Here is a 15,298-nt window from a genome sequence, read left to right as displayed (position 1 = left end):
TGATTATCCAATCATTATTTATATCATTATCCAATCATCGATAATGATTACTGTCATGCATTGCATGCCTGTATCAATAAATGGGATATCCATCCCCTCAAACATTTATTCTTTATGTCACAAACAATCCAATTATACTTTTAGTTACATATATTCATTTATTCATTTAATTCATTTAAATTAAATTATACATTTAATTTTAGGTTTTCGGGTACATGTGAAGAACATGCAAGATTGTTGCATAGGTACACACATGGCACTAGGATTTGCTGCCCTCACCCCCCCGCCCCGCCACATTTCTTTAATCCATTTCCCAACTGATGGACTCTTAGGTTGATTCGATGTTTCTACAATTGCGAACAGCGCTGCATTACACATGGGGGTGCGGGTATCCCTCTGATATTCGGATTTCCTTGTGCTTTGGATAAATACCCACCCGTGGGATTGCCGGAGGCAGCCGTAGCTCTACCTGTGGTTGTGTGCGTGGGAGGGGCTGGAGGAGACGGAAGGCTAGGGTGGAGGTGCGGTTTCCTTTGTTTGTCAGTTTGCTGTGTTTCGTTTGGAGAAATCTCCATGCTGCTTTTCAGGGTGGCCGTCCTTATTTACCTTTCCACCGACGGTGCCTGATTCTTCCCTTTTGTCCACCTCCTCGTCGGGATGGGTTATTTTCCCTGCGGGTTTAATGACAGCCATCCTAAGCGGGGTTGATGACTGCTCCTCGTGGTTTCCATTGGCATTTCCCTGAAGATTGCCGAGGCTGAGCATTTTCTCTTCATACACCCGTTGGTGGGCCATTCCTGTGTGTTCTCTGCCCACGTTCCAATGGGATCAGATGGCGTGCGCGTGGCCCGACGGGTGCCTGTTGGTGTGTGTGTTTTGGGGGGGAGGTTTTTGTGTGTGTGTGTGTACACATGCTCCCCCTCACTGTTGACGTGTTTGAGTTTCTCGCCTGTTCTGGATGTGACGATGACGCTTGAGAGGTCCCACTAGTTAGACCAACCTGGCCACGGGCGTTGAAGCATGCAGATGCAGGAGCTGGTGGGAAAAACCCAGCAGCCAAGCTGACCAAAGCGCACGTGGAAAGTTGGGGTTCAGGATAGACTTGTAGCGGACGTTGGTTTCCCATTTCTTCACCCACGCTCTCTAACTTCTCCCCAGCTGGCAAGGAAAACACGGAGATGGCGCACATCCCCAGCGCCTAGATTTGCTGTGGAATGTCTTCCCATCCTCTCCTTCACACCGATCAGCCCAGTTGTCCCAGCCTCTGTCCAGCGCGGTATCGACCTTGGAGCTTGGCCGATCCCCCAAGTCAATGGCAGAGCTCAGTCAACTCCCTGCCAAAACTTTCCTTGGGGGCAAAGTAGAGGTCACCAACCGCCCAAGCCTGTCCCTTGACATTCAGGTGATATTGGCAAAGTCGGATCGCCTGCAGAGACCAGACCCTGTTGGGGAGAGAGAGCCTTGGCATCCCCACGGGAGGCCAGCTTGCTTCCCAGCGAGATGTGGGTGTGTGTCAGTGTGTGACAGTGACGGACAAAGGTGTGCGTTCCCGTGGCTGGCAACCACCCCAGCACGGGACTAGGGGCCGACACCAAGGCAAGGACAGAAGCATGCCGACCGCGGACTGGGAGGCAGGAGAAGGAGTCCAGGGTGTCTGGGTGGTGCACAGGCTGGCTGCCAAGGTCTGGGAACGAGGCGGTCCAGTCACACGGAGGTTGTGCCGATGCCTGGGGCGTTGAGGCACATCTCAGGTGGCGTGTGCGGTCTGAGGGATCCCAGGTGGTGGCGGAGCCGGCGTGTGTCTGAAGAGCCTGAAGGAAACCAGGACTGGGGGATGTGAGTCGTGTGAGAGAGAGGCACTGGCAGCCAGAGAGAGAGTTGGCTGCGCTGGGGTGTGTGTGTGTGTGTGTGTGTGTGTGTGTGTAAGAACATGTTGGGTGGGGGGAGATAGAGCTGAGGGAGGGAAGGCTGAGCCTGGAGGCTGGAAGGAGAGGTAGATTTTCAGTGGGTTGGTCTGTCTGGGCTCTGGGCTGGGCAAGAATGAAGTCGGTGTGGTCAAGGGGACCCCCGTCGGGGGAGACGGATGCTGTTGGGCCAGGGGGTCAGAGTATGGAGTGGGGCTGGGGTGAAGGGGCAAGCAGCCAAGGGTGGGACAGACAGCATGACAGAGCGACTGGGGACCATGTCCCAGGTCCCAAAGGAGTAGGGAATGCACCTGGACCGCAGACATAAGTAAGCCGCCTTCAGGACGCACATTCACGTCTCGGGCATGTATGTGTCGGGGGCTAAGATGGAAAGACGTCCTAGCGACAGCAGCAAGGCAGGATCCTGGACTCAAGTGGTGGATGGGGGTTAGGTTGGGAGAGGCGTGATGGCGGTGGGGTTGCCGCGTGAGCCTCATAAGGACAGAGAGTGTGCCATGTCTGGAACACGGTGAATGGAGGCTGTGCAGGTGCCACGCGTTTAGTGGTGGGGTGGCATTTGGGACCGTGTGACCCGCTCCCCCACCCCCGTGCAGGGGAACGTGATGTTTCTCTACTCCAAGTCGCGACTTCCTCGCTACCAGAAGGGCATCGATGGCATGATTTTCTAGATGTGGGGAGCCAGCGGTGGAGAGAGAGTCAGAGGAGATGGGGCGTGGGGGGGCGGGGAGAGAGAGAGAGAGAGAGAGAGAGAGAGGGGTAGTCGTGGTGAAAAGTGAAGAGAAGTGGGGCGAGCGACCGCAAGCTCATGCTGCCTGGAGGCATTCCTTGAAGTGAAGTGCGTGGGACAGAGGCGGTGGCAGGGCAGTGAAGAGAAACGGGACCAGGAGGCTGCCAAAGGCTGGTTTCTGGCGCACTCTTGGGTTCGGAGGGGGTGTCGTTATGGAGGTGGTGTAGGGCGTGGTGGCGTCATCCATTAGTCCAGAGAAGGTCCGGGGAGTGGGCAGAGGCGGATCCCGCGTGGAAGCAGGGCCGGGGCAGGACACGCTCTAGCGCCCCGAGTGTGAGCAGGCGGCAGAGGGGAGCGCAGCTATACGTCGGTGCTGCAGCACCAAAATGGGACGTCGCACTGCATGGGCCGGGAATCGAACCCGGGCCTCCCGCATGGCAAGCGAGAATTCTACCACTGAACCACCCATGCACCGATGAAAGGCGCCGACGGTAGCTGGCACAGGGGCGCTCGCCATCAGCCGCCCTTCACTGGTCACACCGTGCCGCGGGCGTGTGCCCCGCTGTAGCGTCCACGAGAGGCTGGCCCTATGGGGCGAGCAGAAGGGGAGGCTCCCGTCACGTCACGTCGAGGGGCCATGGGCGAAACAGGCGGAAGGAGAGAGGCCAAGTCGACCCATCTTGCACTTTCCCTGCCGCCAGGGTCGCCAGGAAGAAGACCAGCCCTGGCCCGCGCCCGATGGCTCAGGTGGGCAGGTGCGCTGTGGCGGGCCTTGCTGAGCGCGGATCCCCGGCCCAGACCCAAAGTCCTTTTCCCGCCGGGCTGGCCCTCCGCCGGGGTGGGGGGGTGGGGGTGTCAGCGAGAGGGGGCGCTGAAAGGTCACGGGTCTCGCAGCCGCTGCGTGTGGCTCAGAAACGCCGACCAAGTCCGTGAGAGCCTCGCTTCTGCGCTCTGAACAGGCCCCCCACCCCCGCACTGGCTGATACATGGTGCGGGACCCCGATGGGCCGGTAGGGAGGCCTGAGCGCCACAAAGCAGCAGATGAGCGCTTTGGCAGAGCCGCAGCTGCTGACCCGGGAGAAGGCGCGCTGGGTGTGGCTGGGACGGCCCAGGTCGCGGTTTCCCACGTGGAAATGCGGTGTGGCACAGAGCTGGTCCCCGCGGGGCCTGGCCTCTGTGGGCCGGTGGGCGGGATCTAAAGCTTCCACCGGGATTCCTCATGGGCTATGTTTCCGGGTTTGGGCTCGCCTGCCAGGCGAGTGTGCAGGGATCCCGCCGCCGCTGGCCCGCAGGCGTGCGGGCTGCAGGAGGACCGCCTGCAGGCAGGTGTTAGCAGTTAGGGCCCCACAGGGAAGGGAGCACAGTTAGCGCGGTGGGATCGGCGACCTGGGTAGGGTGTCAGGAGAATGGAATGGGCAGGCGGGGGCCGAGGGGTTGGAGGCGAGGACAGGATGTTGGATGGCGCGCCTCTGGTTGCAGAAGTGCGCGGGGCTCCACGAGCGAGTCGCTGCTGCTCAGCGGGCAGAAGTTGGAGGGTGCAAACGGGCGGGCGGTGCACTCCGGACGCCTCTGGGCAGCGCAGCGGCGATTCAAGGCGGCGGGTCGAGGGCGGTGAGCGGTGGGTGGTGGGCGCTGGGCGGTGGGCGCTGGGCGGCGGGAGGAAGGAGGGAAAAGGAGGAAGGCGAGAGAATCAGGCCTGTGTCTGTTAGGGCGATTGAGGAGAAGGCCGACGGAGGAAACCTGCAGGGAAGAGCCAGGAGGGCGTTCGTGGTCGCTCGGTGTGTTTGGACCTGGTGAGAGGGTGCGTGACGGGGTGGGGAGCGCGTCTGCCGGAAGGGCAATTGGTAGAGGGTCCGGAGCGCTGGCGCACAGTCCTGGGCTGTTTCCGTGACTGCCGATGGGTGGGTGGGCAGGCAGGAAGAACGGACGTGCCTGAGAAGCGGCTGCGCTTCGGAGGCTTGCTTGAAGCGGGCTGGAGTTTTGGAGCGCGGGCAAGGGCTCAAGGCGGCAGCCGAGGCGAGGTGGTCCGGGGTTGCGGTGGGCGGGCCAAAAGGTCCGCTTGTCAGGAGTGGGATTCGAACCCACGCCTCCAGGGGAGACTGCGACCTGAACGCAGCGCCTTAGACCGCTCGGCCATCCTGACGGCGCGCCGTGGCGCGTCCCCGTTCGCGTGCCTGGGAGCCGGCGCCGTTGGCCGGTGCGTTCGGTGCGCAACCGACGGACCGCGCGGGCGGAGCGGGCGCCGAGTGAACGCAACCGGCTGGCTCTGGCGCGGACGCCCCGGCGTCCCTACCCCGGACCCAAACGGTCCGCGGGGTGCCGGCCGCCCCTGCACGCCCCCGCCCCCGCCCCCGGGCCTCCGCCGGCGGGACCCCCGCAGGGCGCGCGCCCACCACGTTCTGGGAGCAGCGGCCTGGCGGTTTCGCCCTCGCCTCTTCCTCCTGTCGCGATCCCCGCGTTGGAGACAGCAGACAGGGCGCGCGGGGAGGTTCGACGCCACTCGGGTAGCTGTCGGGGTCCCGGTCTGGATCCGGGTGGGATCGCAGGGTGCTTTGTTGGGTGTCGGGTTAGGTCGCGCCACCGGTGACGGGTGTCGGGTGTCGGACAGCGGGCGGGCACGTGCCGGGCGGGCCCCTGCGGTCGGTCGGCGGAGGGGATCAAGGCAGGGCTCGGTGTCCGCGGTCGGAGTGGGGTGTGGCGTCCCGGCGGCTGTCGCCGTCGTCCTCGTTAGTATAGTGGTGAGTATCCCCGCCTGTCACGCGGGAGACCGGGGTTCGATTCCCCGACGGGGAGGCAGCAGTCCTTTTTGGGCCGCCGCCTCGGACCCAGCCTTTGTGCCCACCCTATCCTCCCTCCGCCCCCCAGCTAGCCGCAGGGCGCCAGCTCGGGCCCGGACAGCCTGGCCCCTTGCACCCCGTGGTCCCCTTTGCCCCCTGAGCCCCCGTGGCCCCCCGCACCTCTTGCCTTTTCTTGTCGCCGGCCGCTTAGTCGCCACACGGTGGCGACCTCCTCTCGCCCCCACGGCGCCCAACGAGCGGCCGGCCCAAAGTGGCTGTCGGAAGAGGCTCCCTGCCTCGCACGGGGCCCGGGGCCCGCGGCCCGGTGGGAGGCGGAGGAGTGAGGACCCTGTGGGCGCGCAGCGGCTGTGGCCCCGCCGGGCACCTGGTGGAGAAGGGCTCTGGCGGCCCCGGGCGGCGAGGGAGAGAGAGCGCCCCCAGTGGCAGGCAGGCAGGCAGGGGGTCCGACCCGAGCAGCCACGCTCCGGAGGGGCGCGGGGCAGCCTTAGGCGGCGCTGTGGCAACGCGGAGGGCGGCGGCCGGGCGGTCGGACGGACGGACGGACGGACGGACGGACGGACGGACGGACGGACAGACAGAGGGACGCAGCGTCCAGCCGGGCTGCGCCGGCCTCATGAGGCGCGCTCGCTCGTGGGAGCCCCGGGCCGGCGTGGCGTGGCTGCCCGTGCCGTGCGGCGTTGGTGGTATAGTGGTGAGCATAGCTGCCTTCCAAGCAGTTGACCCGGGTTCGATTCCCGGCCAACGCAGCAGCCCACCTTTTGCAGGGGTATCGCGCCGCGGAGCCCGCGTCGTGTCCAGGCTTAGCCTCTGGCTGCACGCGTGTGCGCCCGGGGAAGGAGGTGGTGGCGTTTGGAGGGTGGGCTGCGAACAGGACCAGAGCTGCTGGGGCAGGCGGGTTGCCGCGGGCGCAGCGTCGGCGTCGGCGGGGGCTGGCGGTGGGTGTTTGTTTTAAACCCAAGCAGGGGACAGGTGCCAAGGTAGCGCCCAGTGCTGGGGCCATAGGCACTGGGGCCAGGAGGCGCAAGCCTGGACAGGCGGCCGAACCTCCCTGGTGGTCTAGTGGTTAGGATTCGGCGCTCTCACCGCCGCGGCCCGGGTTCGATTCCCGGTCAGGGAAGTCTTCCTTCTTTGGCTCCGCCTGGCAACTGCCCGGCGCCTTCACTCCTCCGGTTTCGGCCACCAGCCTGGATCATTTCTCCCTCGCCCCAGCCACAAACCCCGGCCGCCTCCAATGAGGCCAGAAGCCTCCCCGCCTGCCTCCACCCATTTGTCCTTTTGGCTTCCCTGACGCCACCTGCGCCACATCAGCTTCACAGCTCTTCCTTGTCGGGTGCTGGCCTCGCTCCCATTCTGCCTCGGTGGCAAAGCCCACTGGCCAGGACAGGCTTTCTCCTCCCGTGGTCGCCAGGAGACCCGCCGCCGCCGCCGTCGCCGCCGCCACCACCACCGGCACCACACACTCTCAGTGGCATCTTGCCACGGAATGGGCCAGGACTCTCTAGCAGCAAGGCTTCTGCCAATCCAAGCCCGGGGGGGATTGGGGGGGTGCTGACGGGCCACTTCTCTGTCAACCGCAGGGGATCTGCACCTCAGGGTTGGACCACCTGCAACGGCCACTCATGCCAGCCAGCGCACTGGCTTTGCCACGGCCTGCCAGGCCCTGAGCGGGCCGGAGTCCCTGATTGGGCTCCACGCGCATGAGCGGCTTTGATAAGGATGGCAGTGAATCTTGAGCTCAGACCACGGGCCATGGCGCCGGGGAGGCAGAGCTGTGACAATCCCTCTTTCAGCACGATTATGATTTTCTTCGTGCGGATGGGTTATCGTTGGGATTCCTGTGATATGTGGGAACACGTGTAGATTGTGGAGTGATGGATGATCAACTGAGGGCATGTAGGGCATCCGTCCCGTCGGTATCTATCAGCTCTCCCTGTTGGGAACATCACAGGCGCTGTCTTCCAGCCCTTTGGAAACACACACTCATACATCGCCGTTAGCTATAGTCGCCCTACGCTGCGATGGAACATTAGAACGTATTCCTTCCATCGAACCACAGGCTCGTACCCCTTTCCTCCAACCTCTCTTCACCCCAGTCTCCCACACGCCCTCTCCGGCCCCTGGTTCCTATCGTTCTATGCTCTACCTCCACGAGGTGGACTTTTTGAGCTCCCACGGTAGGAGTAAGGACCTGCCATCTCTGTCTTTCTCTTCCCGGCTCACTTGACGTTGCATCGTGACCTCCAGCTCCATCTGTGTTGCTGCAAAGGAGAGGATTCGTTCTGTTTCAAGGCCAAGTAGTATTCCCTGCTGTTTAGATGCCACGTTTCTTTATTTTCTTTTATTTTTCTTTGTAGGTTTTTAAATTATTTATTTATTTTTTTAATTTTTGTGGATACGTAGTAGGTATATATATTTATGGGTTGCATGAGATATTTTGATACAGGCATGCATATGATTATCCAATCATTATTTATATCATTATCCAATCATCGATAATGATTACTGTCATGCATTGCATGCCTGTATCAATAAATGGGATATCCATCCCCTCAAACATTTATTCTTTATGTCACAAACAATCCAATTATACTTTTAGTTACATATATTCATTTTTTCATTTAATTCATTTAAATTAAATTATACATTTAATTTTAGGTTTTCGGGTACATGTGAAGAACATGCAAGATTGTTGCATAGGTACACACATGGCACTAGGATTTGCTGCCCTCACCCCCCCCCCGCCACATTTCTTTAATCCATTTCCCAACTGATGGACTCTTAGGTTGATTCGATGTTTCTACAATTGCGAACAGCGCTGCATTACACATGGGGGTGCGGGTATCCCTCTGATATTCGGATTTCCTTGTGCTTTGGATAAATACCCACCCGTGGGATTGCCGGAGGCAGCCGTAGCTCTACCTGTGGTTGTGTGCGTGGGAGGGGCTGGAGGAGACGGAAGGCTAGGGTGGAGGTGCGGTTTCCTTTGTTTGTCAGTTTGCTGTGTTTCGTTTGGAGAAATCTCCATGCTGCTTTTCAGGGTGGCCGTCCTTATTTACCTTTCCACCGACGGTGCCTGATTCTTCCCTTTTGTCCACCTCCTCGTCGGGATGGGTTATTTTCCCTGCGGGTTTAACGACAGCCATCCTAAGCGGGGTTGATGACTGCTCCTCGTGGTTTCCATTGGCATTTCCCCGAAGATTGCCGAGGCTGAGCATTTTCTCTTCATACACCCGTTGGTGGGCCATTCCTGTGTGTTCTCTGCCCACGTTCCAATGGGATCAGATGGCGTGCGCGTGGCCCGACGGGTGCCTGTTGGTGTGTGTGTTTTGGGGGGGAGGTTTTTGTGTGTGTGTGTGTACACATGCTCCCCCTCACTGTTGACGTGTTTGAGTTTCTCGCCTGTTCTGGATGTGACGATGACGCTTGAGAGGTCCCACTAGTTAGACCAACCTGGCCACGGGCGTTGAAGCATGCAGATGCAGGAGCTGGTGGGAAAAACCCAGCAGCCAAGCTGACCAAAGCGCACGTGGAAAGTTGGGGTTCAGGATAGACTTGTAGCGGACGTTGGTTTCCCATTTCTTCACCCACGCTCTCTAACTTCTCCCCAGCTGGCAAGGAAAACACGGAGATGGCGCACATCCCCAGCGCCTAGATTTGCTGTGGAATGTCTTCCCATCCTCTCCTTCACACCGATCAGCCCAGTTGTCCCAGCCTCTGTCCAGCGCGGTATCAACCTTGGAGCTTGGCCGATCCCCCAAGTCAATGGCAGAGCTCAGTCAACTCCCTGCCAAAACTTTCCTTGGGGGCAAAGTAGAGGTCACCAACCGCCCAAGCCTGTCCCTTGACATTCAGGTGATATTGGCAAAGTCGGATCGCCTGCAGAGACCAGACCCTGTTGGGGAGAGAGAGCCTTGGCATCCCCACGGGAGGCCAGCTTGCTTCCCAGCGAGATGTGGGTGTGTGTCAGTGCGTGACAGTGACGGACAAAGGTGTGCGTTCCCGTGGCTGGCAACCACCCCAGCACGGGACTAGGGGCCGACACCAAGGCAAGGACAGAAGCATGCCGACCGCGGACTGGGAGGCAGGAGAAGGAGTCCAGGGTGTCTGGGTGGTGCACAGGCTGGCTGCCAAGGTCTGGGAACGAGGCGGTCCAGTCACACGGAGGTTGTGCCGATGCCTGGGGCGTTGAGGCACATCTCAGGTGGCGTGTGCGGTCTGAGGGATCCCAGGTGGTGGCGGAGCCGGCGTGTGTCTGAAGAGCCTGAAGGAAACCAGGACTGGGGGATGTGAGTCGTGTGAGAGAGAGGCACTGGCAGCCAGAGAGAGAGTTGGCTGCGCTGGGGTGTGTGTGTGTGTGTGTGTGTGTGTGTGTAAGAACATGTTGGGTGGGGGGAGATAGAGCTGAGGGAGGGAAGGCTGAGCCTGGAGGCTGGAAGGAGCGGTAGATTTTCAGTGGGTTGGTCTGTCTGGGCTCTGGGCTGGGCAAGAATGAAGTCGGTGTGGTCAAGGGGACCCCCGTCGGGGGAGACGGATGCTGTTGGGCCAGGGGGTCAGAGTATGGAGTGGGGCTGGGGTGAAGGGGCAAGCAGCCAAGGGTGGGACAGACAGCATGACAGAGCAACTGGGGACCATGTCCCAGGTCCCAAAGGAGTAGGGAATGCACCTGGACCGCAGACATAAGTAAGCCGCCTTCAGGACGCACATTCACGTCTCGGGCATGTATGTGTCGGGGGCTAAGATGGAAAGACGTCCTAGCGACAGCAGCAAGGCAGGATCCTGGACTCAAGTGGTGGATGGGGGTTAGGTTGGGAGAGGCGTGATGGCGGTGGGGTTGCCGCGTGAGCCTCATAAGGACAGAGAGTGTGCCATGTCTGGAACACGGTGAATGGAGGCTGTGCAGGTGCCACGCGTTTAGTGGTGGGGTGGCATTTGGGACCGTGTGACCCGCTCCCCCACCCCCGTGCAGGGGAACGTGATGTTTCTCTACTCCAAGTCACGACTTCCTCGCTACCAGAAGGGCATCGATGGCATGATTTTCTAGACGTGGGGAGCCAGCGGTGGAGAGAGAGTCAGAGGAGATGGGGCGTGGGGGGGCGGGGAGAGAGAGAGAGAGAGAGAGAGAGAGAGAGAGAGAGAGAGAGAGAGAGAGGGGTAGTCGTGGTGAAAAGTGAAGAGAAGTGGGGCGAGCGACCGCAAGCTCATGCTGCCTGGAGGCATTCCTTGAAGTGAAGTGCGTGGGACAGAGGCGGTGGCAGGGCAGTGAAGAGAAACGGGACCAGGAGGCTGCCAAAGGCTGGTTTCTGGCGCACTCTTGGGTTCGGAGGGGGTGTCGTTATGGAGGTGGTGTAGGGCGTGGTGGCGTCATCCATTAGTCCAGAGAAGGTCCGGGGAGTGGGCAGAGGCGGATCCCGCGTGGAAGCAGGGCCGGGGCAGGACACGCTCTAGCGCCCCGAGTGTGAGCAGGCGGCAGAGGGGAGCGCAGCTATACGTCGGTGCTGCAGCACCAAAATGGGACGTCGCACTGCATGGGCCGGGAATCGAACCCGGGCCTCCCGCGTGGCAGGCGAGAATTCTACCACTGAACCACCCATGCACCGATGAAAGGCGCCGACGGTAGCTGGCACAGGGGCGCTCGCCATCAGCCGCCCTTCACTGGTCACACCGTGCCGCGGGCGTGTGCCCCGCTGTAGCGTCCACGAGAGGCTGGCCCTATGGGGCGAGCAGAAGGGGAGGCTCCCGTCACGTCACGTCGAGGGGCCATGGGCGAAACAGGCGGAAGGAGAGAGGCCAAGTCGACCCATCTTGCACTTTCCCTGCCGCCAGGGTCGCCAGGAAGAAGACCAGCCCTGGCCCGCGCCCGATGGCTCAGGTGGGCAGGTGCGCTGTGGCGGGCCTTGCTGAGCGCGGATCCCCGGCCCAGACCCAAAGTCCTTTTCCCGCTGGGCTGGCCCTCCGCCGGGGTGGGGGGGTGGGGGTGTCAGCGAGAGGGGGCGCTGAAAGGTCACGGGTCTCGCAGCCGCTGCGTGTGGCTCAGAAACGCCGACCAAGTCCGTGAGAGCCTCGCTTCTGCGCTCTGAACAGGCCCCCCACCCCCGCACTGGCTGATACATGGTGCGGGACCCCGATGGGCCGGTAGGGAGGCCTGAGCGCCACAAAGCAGCAGATGAGCGCTTTGGCAGAGCCGCAGCTGCTGAGCCGGGAGAAGGCGCGCTGGGTGTGGCTGGGACGGCCCAGGTCGCGGTTTCCCACGTGGAAATGCGGTGTGGCACAGAGCTGGTCCCCGCGGGGCCTGGCCTCTGTGGGCCGGTGGGCGGGATCTAAAGCTTCCACCGGGATTCCTCATGGGCTATGTTTCCGGGTTTGGGCTCGCCTGCCAGGCGAGTGTGCAGGGATCCCGCCGCCGCTGGCCCGCAGGCGTGCGGGCTGCAGGAGGACCGCCTGCAGGCAGGTGTTAGCAGTTAGGGCCCCACAGGGAAGGGAGCACAGTTAGCGCGGTGGGATCGGCGACCTGGGTAGGGTGTCAGGAGAATGGAATGGGCAGGCGGGGGCCGAGGGGTTGGAGGCGAGGACAGGATGTTGGATGGCGCGCCTCTGGTTGCAGAAGTGCGCGGGGCTCCACGAGCGAGTCGCTGCTGCTCAGCGGGCAGAAGTTGGAGGGTGCAAACGGGCGGGTGGTGCACTCCGGACGCCTCTGGGCAGCGCAGCGGCGATTCAAGGCGGCGGGTCGAGGGCGGTGAGCGGTGGGCGGTGGGCGCTGGGCGGTGGGCGCTGGGCGGCGGGAGGAAGGAGGGAAAAGGAGGAAGGCGAGAGAATCAGGCCTGTGTCTGTTAGGGCGATTGAGGAGAAGGCCGACGGAGGAAACCTGCAGGGAAGAGCCAGGAGGGCGTTCGCGGTCGCTCGGTGTGTTTGGACCTGGTAAGAGGGCGCGTGACGGGGTGGGGAGCGCGTCTGCCGGAAGGGCAATTGGTAGAGGGTCCGGAGCGCTGGCGCACAGTCCTGGGCTGTTTCCGTGACTGCCGATGGGTGGGTGGGCAGGCAGGAAGAACGGACGTGCCTGAGAAGCGGCTGCGCTTCGGAGGCTTGCTTGAAGCGGGCTGGAGTTTTGGAGCGCCGGCAAGGGCTCAAGGCGGCAGCCGAGGCGAGGTGGTCCGGGGTTGCGGTGGGCGGGCCAAAAGGTCCGCTTGTCAGGAGTGGGATTCGAACCCACGCCTCCAGGGGAGACTGCGACCTGAACGCAGCGCCTTAGACCGCTCGGCCATCCTGACGGCGCGCCGTGGCGCGTCCCCGTTCGCGTGCCTGGGAGCCGGCGCCGTTGGCTGGTGCGTTCGGTGCGCAACCGACGGACCGCGCGGGCGGAGCGGGCGCCGAGTGAACGCAACCGGCTGGCTCTGGCGCGGACGCCCCGGCGTCCCTACCCCGGACCCAAACGGTCCGCGGGGTGCCGGCCGCCCCTGCACGCCCCCGCCCCCGCCCCCGGGCCTCCGCCGGCGGGACCCCCGCAGGGCGCGCGCCCACCACGTTCTGGGAGCAGCGGCCTGGCGGTTTCGCCCTCGCCTCTTCCTCCTGTCGCGATCCCCGCGTTGGAGACAGCAGACAGGGCGCGCGGGGAGGTTCGACGCCACTCGGGTAGCTGTCGGGGTCCCGGTCTGGATCCGGGTGGGATCGCAGGGTGCTTTGTTGGGTGTCGGGTTAGGTCGCGCCACCGGTGACGGGTGTCGGGTGTCGGACAGCGGGCGGGCACGTGCCGGGCGGGCCCCTGCGGTCGGTCGGCGGAGGGGATCAAGGCAGGGCTCGGTGTCCGCGGTCGGAGTGGGGTGTGGCGTCCCGGCGGCTGTCGCCGTCGTCCTCGTTAGTATAGTGGTGAGTATCCCCGCCTGTCACGCGGGAGACCGGGGTTCGATTCCCCGACGGGGAGGCAGCAGTCCTTTTTGGGCCGCCGCCTCGGACCCAGCCTTTGTGCCCACCCTATCCTCCCTCCACCCCCCAGCTAGCCGCAGGGCGCCAGCTCGGGCCCGGACAGCCTGGCCCCTTGCACCCCGTGGTCCCCTTTGCCCCCTGAGCCCCCGTGGCCCCCCGCACCTCTTGCCTTTTCTTGTCGCCGGCCGCTTAGTCGCCACACGGTGGCGACCTCCTCTCGCCCCCACGGCGCCCAACGAGCGGCCGGCCCAAAGTGGCTGTCGGAAGAGGCTCCCTGCCTCGCACGGGGCCCGGGGCCCGCGGCCCGGTGGGAGGCGGAGGAGTGAGGACCCTGTGGGCGCGCAGCGGCTGTGGCCCCGCCGGGCACCTGGTGGAGAAGGGCTCTGGCGGCCCCGGGCGGCGAGGGAGAGAGAGCGCCCCCAGTGGCAGGCAGGCAGGCAGGGGGTCCGACCCGAGCAGCCACGCTCCGGAGGGGCGCGGGGCAGCCTTAGGCGGCGCTGCGGCAACGCGGAGGGCGGCGGCCGGGTGGTCGGACGGACGGACGGACGGACGGACGGACGGACAGACGGACGGACAGACAGAGGGACGCAGCGTCCAGCCGGGCTGCGCCGGCCTTATGAGGCGCGCTCGCTCGTGGGAGCCCCGGGCCGGCGTGGCGTGGCTGCCCGTGCCGTGCGGCGTTGGTGGTATAGTGGTGAGCATAGCTGCCTTCCAAGCAGTTGACCCGGGTTCGATTCCCGGCCAACGCAGCAGCCCACCTTTTGCAGGGGTATCGCGCCGCGGAGCCCGCGTCGTGTCCAGGCTTAGCCTCTGGCTGCACGCGTGTGCGCCCGGGGAAGGAGGTGGTGGCGTTTGGAGGGTGGGCTGCGAACAGGACCAGAGCTGCTGGGGCAGGCGGGTTGCCGCGGGCGCAGCGTCGGCGTCGGCGGGGGCTGGCGGTGGGTGTTTGTTTTAAACCCAAGCAGGGGACAGGTGCCAAGGTAGCGCCCAGTGCTGGGGCCATAGGCACTGGGGCCAGGAGGCGCAAGCCTGGACAGGCGGCCGAACCTCCCTGGTGGTCTAGTGGTTAGGATTCGGCGCTCTCACCGCCGCGGCCCGGGTTCGATTCCCGGTCAGGGAAGTCTTCCTTCTTTGGCTCCGCCTGGCAACTGCCCGGCGCCTTCACTCCTCCGGTTTCGGCCACCAGCCTGGATCATTTCTCCCTCGCCCCAGCCACAAACCCCGGCCGCCTCCAATGAGGCCAGAAGCCTCCCCGCCTGCCTCCACCCATTTGTCCTTTTGGCTTCCCTGACGCCACCTGCGCCACATCAGCTTCACAGCTCTTCCTTGTCGGGTGCTGGCCTCGCTCCCATTCTGCCTCGGTGGCAAAGCCCACTGGCCAGGACAGGCTTTCTCCTCCCGTGGTCGCCAGGAGACCCGCCGCCGCCGCCACCACCACCGGCACCACACACTCTCAGTGGCATCTTGCCACGGAATGGGCCAGGACTCTCTAGCAGCAAGGCTTCTGCCAATCCAAGCCCGGGGGGGATTGGGGGGGTGCTGACGGGCCACTTCTCTGTCAACCGCAGGGGATCTGCACCTCAGGGTTGGACCACCTGCAACGGCCACTCATGCCAGCCAGCGCACTGGCTTTGCCACGGCCTGCCAGGCCCTGAGCGGGCCGGAGTCCCTGATTGGGCTCCACGCGCATGAGCGGCTTTGATAAGGATGGCAGTGAATCTTGAGCTCAGACCACGGGCCATGGCGCCGGGGAGGCAGAGCTGTGACAATCCCTCTTTCAGCACGATTATGATTTTCTTCGTGCGGATGGGTTATCGTTGGGATTCCTGTGATATGTGGGAACACGTGTAGATTGTGGAGTGATGGATGATCAACTGAGGGCATGTAGGGCATCCGTCCCGTCGGTATCTATCAGCTCTCCCTGTTGGGAA

General features: G+C 63.1%; 9 non-coding genes across 9 annotated transcripts; 6 read left to right on the top strand and 3 right to left on the bottom strand.

Moving 5' to 3' along the window:
• Window positions 1–4,712: 4,712 nt before the first annotated feature.
• On the bottom strand, window positions 4,713–4,795 carry TRNAL-CAG (transfer RNA leucine (anticodon CAG)). The gene has a single exon. It is a non-coding gene; the product is annotated as a tRNA-Leu (tRNA).
• A 578-nt stretch (window positions 4,796–5,373) lies between these two features.
• On the top strand, window positions 5,374–5,445 carry TRNAD-GUC (transfer RNA aspartic acid (anticodon GUC)). Its single transcript has one exon. It is a non-coding gene; the product is annotated as a tRNA-Asp (tRNA).
• A 679-nt stretch (window positions 5,446–6,124) lies between these two features.
• On the top strand, window positions 6,125–6,196 carry TRNAG-UCC (transfer RNA glycine (anticodon UCC)). The gene has a single exon. It is a non-coding gene; the product is annotated as a tRNA-Gly (tRNA).
• A 299-nt stretch (window positions 6,197–6,495) lies between these two features.
• On the top strand, window positions 6,496–6,567 carry TRNAE-CUC (transfer RNA glutamic acid (anticodon CUC)). The gene has a single exon. It is a non-coding gene; the product is annotated as a tRNA-Glu (tRNA).
• Window positions 6,568–10,972: 4,405 nt separating this feature from the next.
• TRNAG-GCC (transfer RNA glycine (anticodon GCC)) lies at window positions 10,973–11,043 on the bottom strand. The gene has a single exon. It is a non-coding gene; the product is annotated as a tRNA-Gly (tRNA).
• A 1,589-nt stretch (window positions 11,044–12,632) lies between these two features.
• Window positions 12,633–12,715, bottom strand: TRNAL-CAG (transfer RNA leucine (anticodon CAG)). The gene has a single exon. It is a non-coding gene; the product is annotated as a tRNA-Leu (tRNA).
• Window positions 12,716–13,293: 578 nt separating this feature from the next.
• On the top strand, window positions 13,294–13,365 carry TRNAD-GUC (transfer RNA aspartic acid (anticodon GUC)). Its single transcript has one exon. It is a non-coding gene; the product is annotated as a tRNA-Asp (tRNA).
• A 679-nt stretch (window positions 13,366–14,044) lies between these two features.
• Window positions 14,045–14,116, top strand: TRNAG-UCC (transfer RNA glycine (anticodon UCC)). The gene has a single exon. It is a non-coding gene; the product is annotated as a tRNA-Gly (tRNA).
• Window positions 14,117–14,415: 299 nt separating this feature from the next.
• Window positions 14,416–14,487, top strand: TRNAE-CUC (transfer RNA glutamic acid (anticodon CUC)). The gene has a single exon. It is a non-coding gene; the product is annotated as a tRNA-Glu (tRNA).
• Window positions 14,488–15,298: the final 811 nt, after the last annotated feature.

This window comes from Aotus nancymaae, unplaced genomic scaffold (assembly GCF_030222135.1).
Source record: "Aotus nancymaae isolate 86718 unplaced genomic scaffold, 86718_ANA_hifiasm-v0.15.2.pri h1tg000108l, whole genome shotgun sequence".
In the NCBI taxonomy this organism is placed as follows: domain Eukaryota; kingdom Metazoa; phylum Chordata; class Mammalia; order Primates; family Aotidae; genus Aotus; species Aotus nancymaae.
Note: the sequence above shows the minus strand (reverse complement) of the source record. Positions and strands in the feature narration are given on the sequence as shown.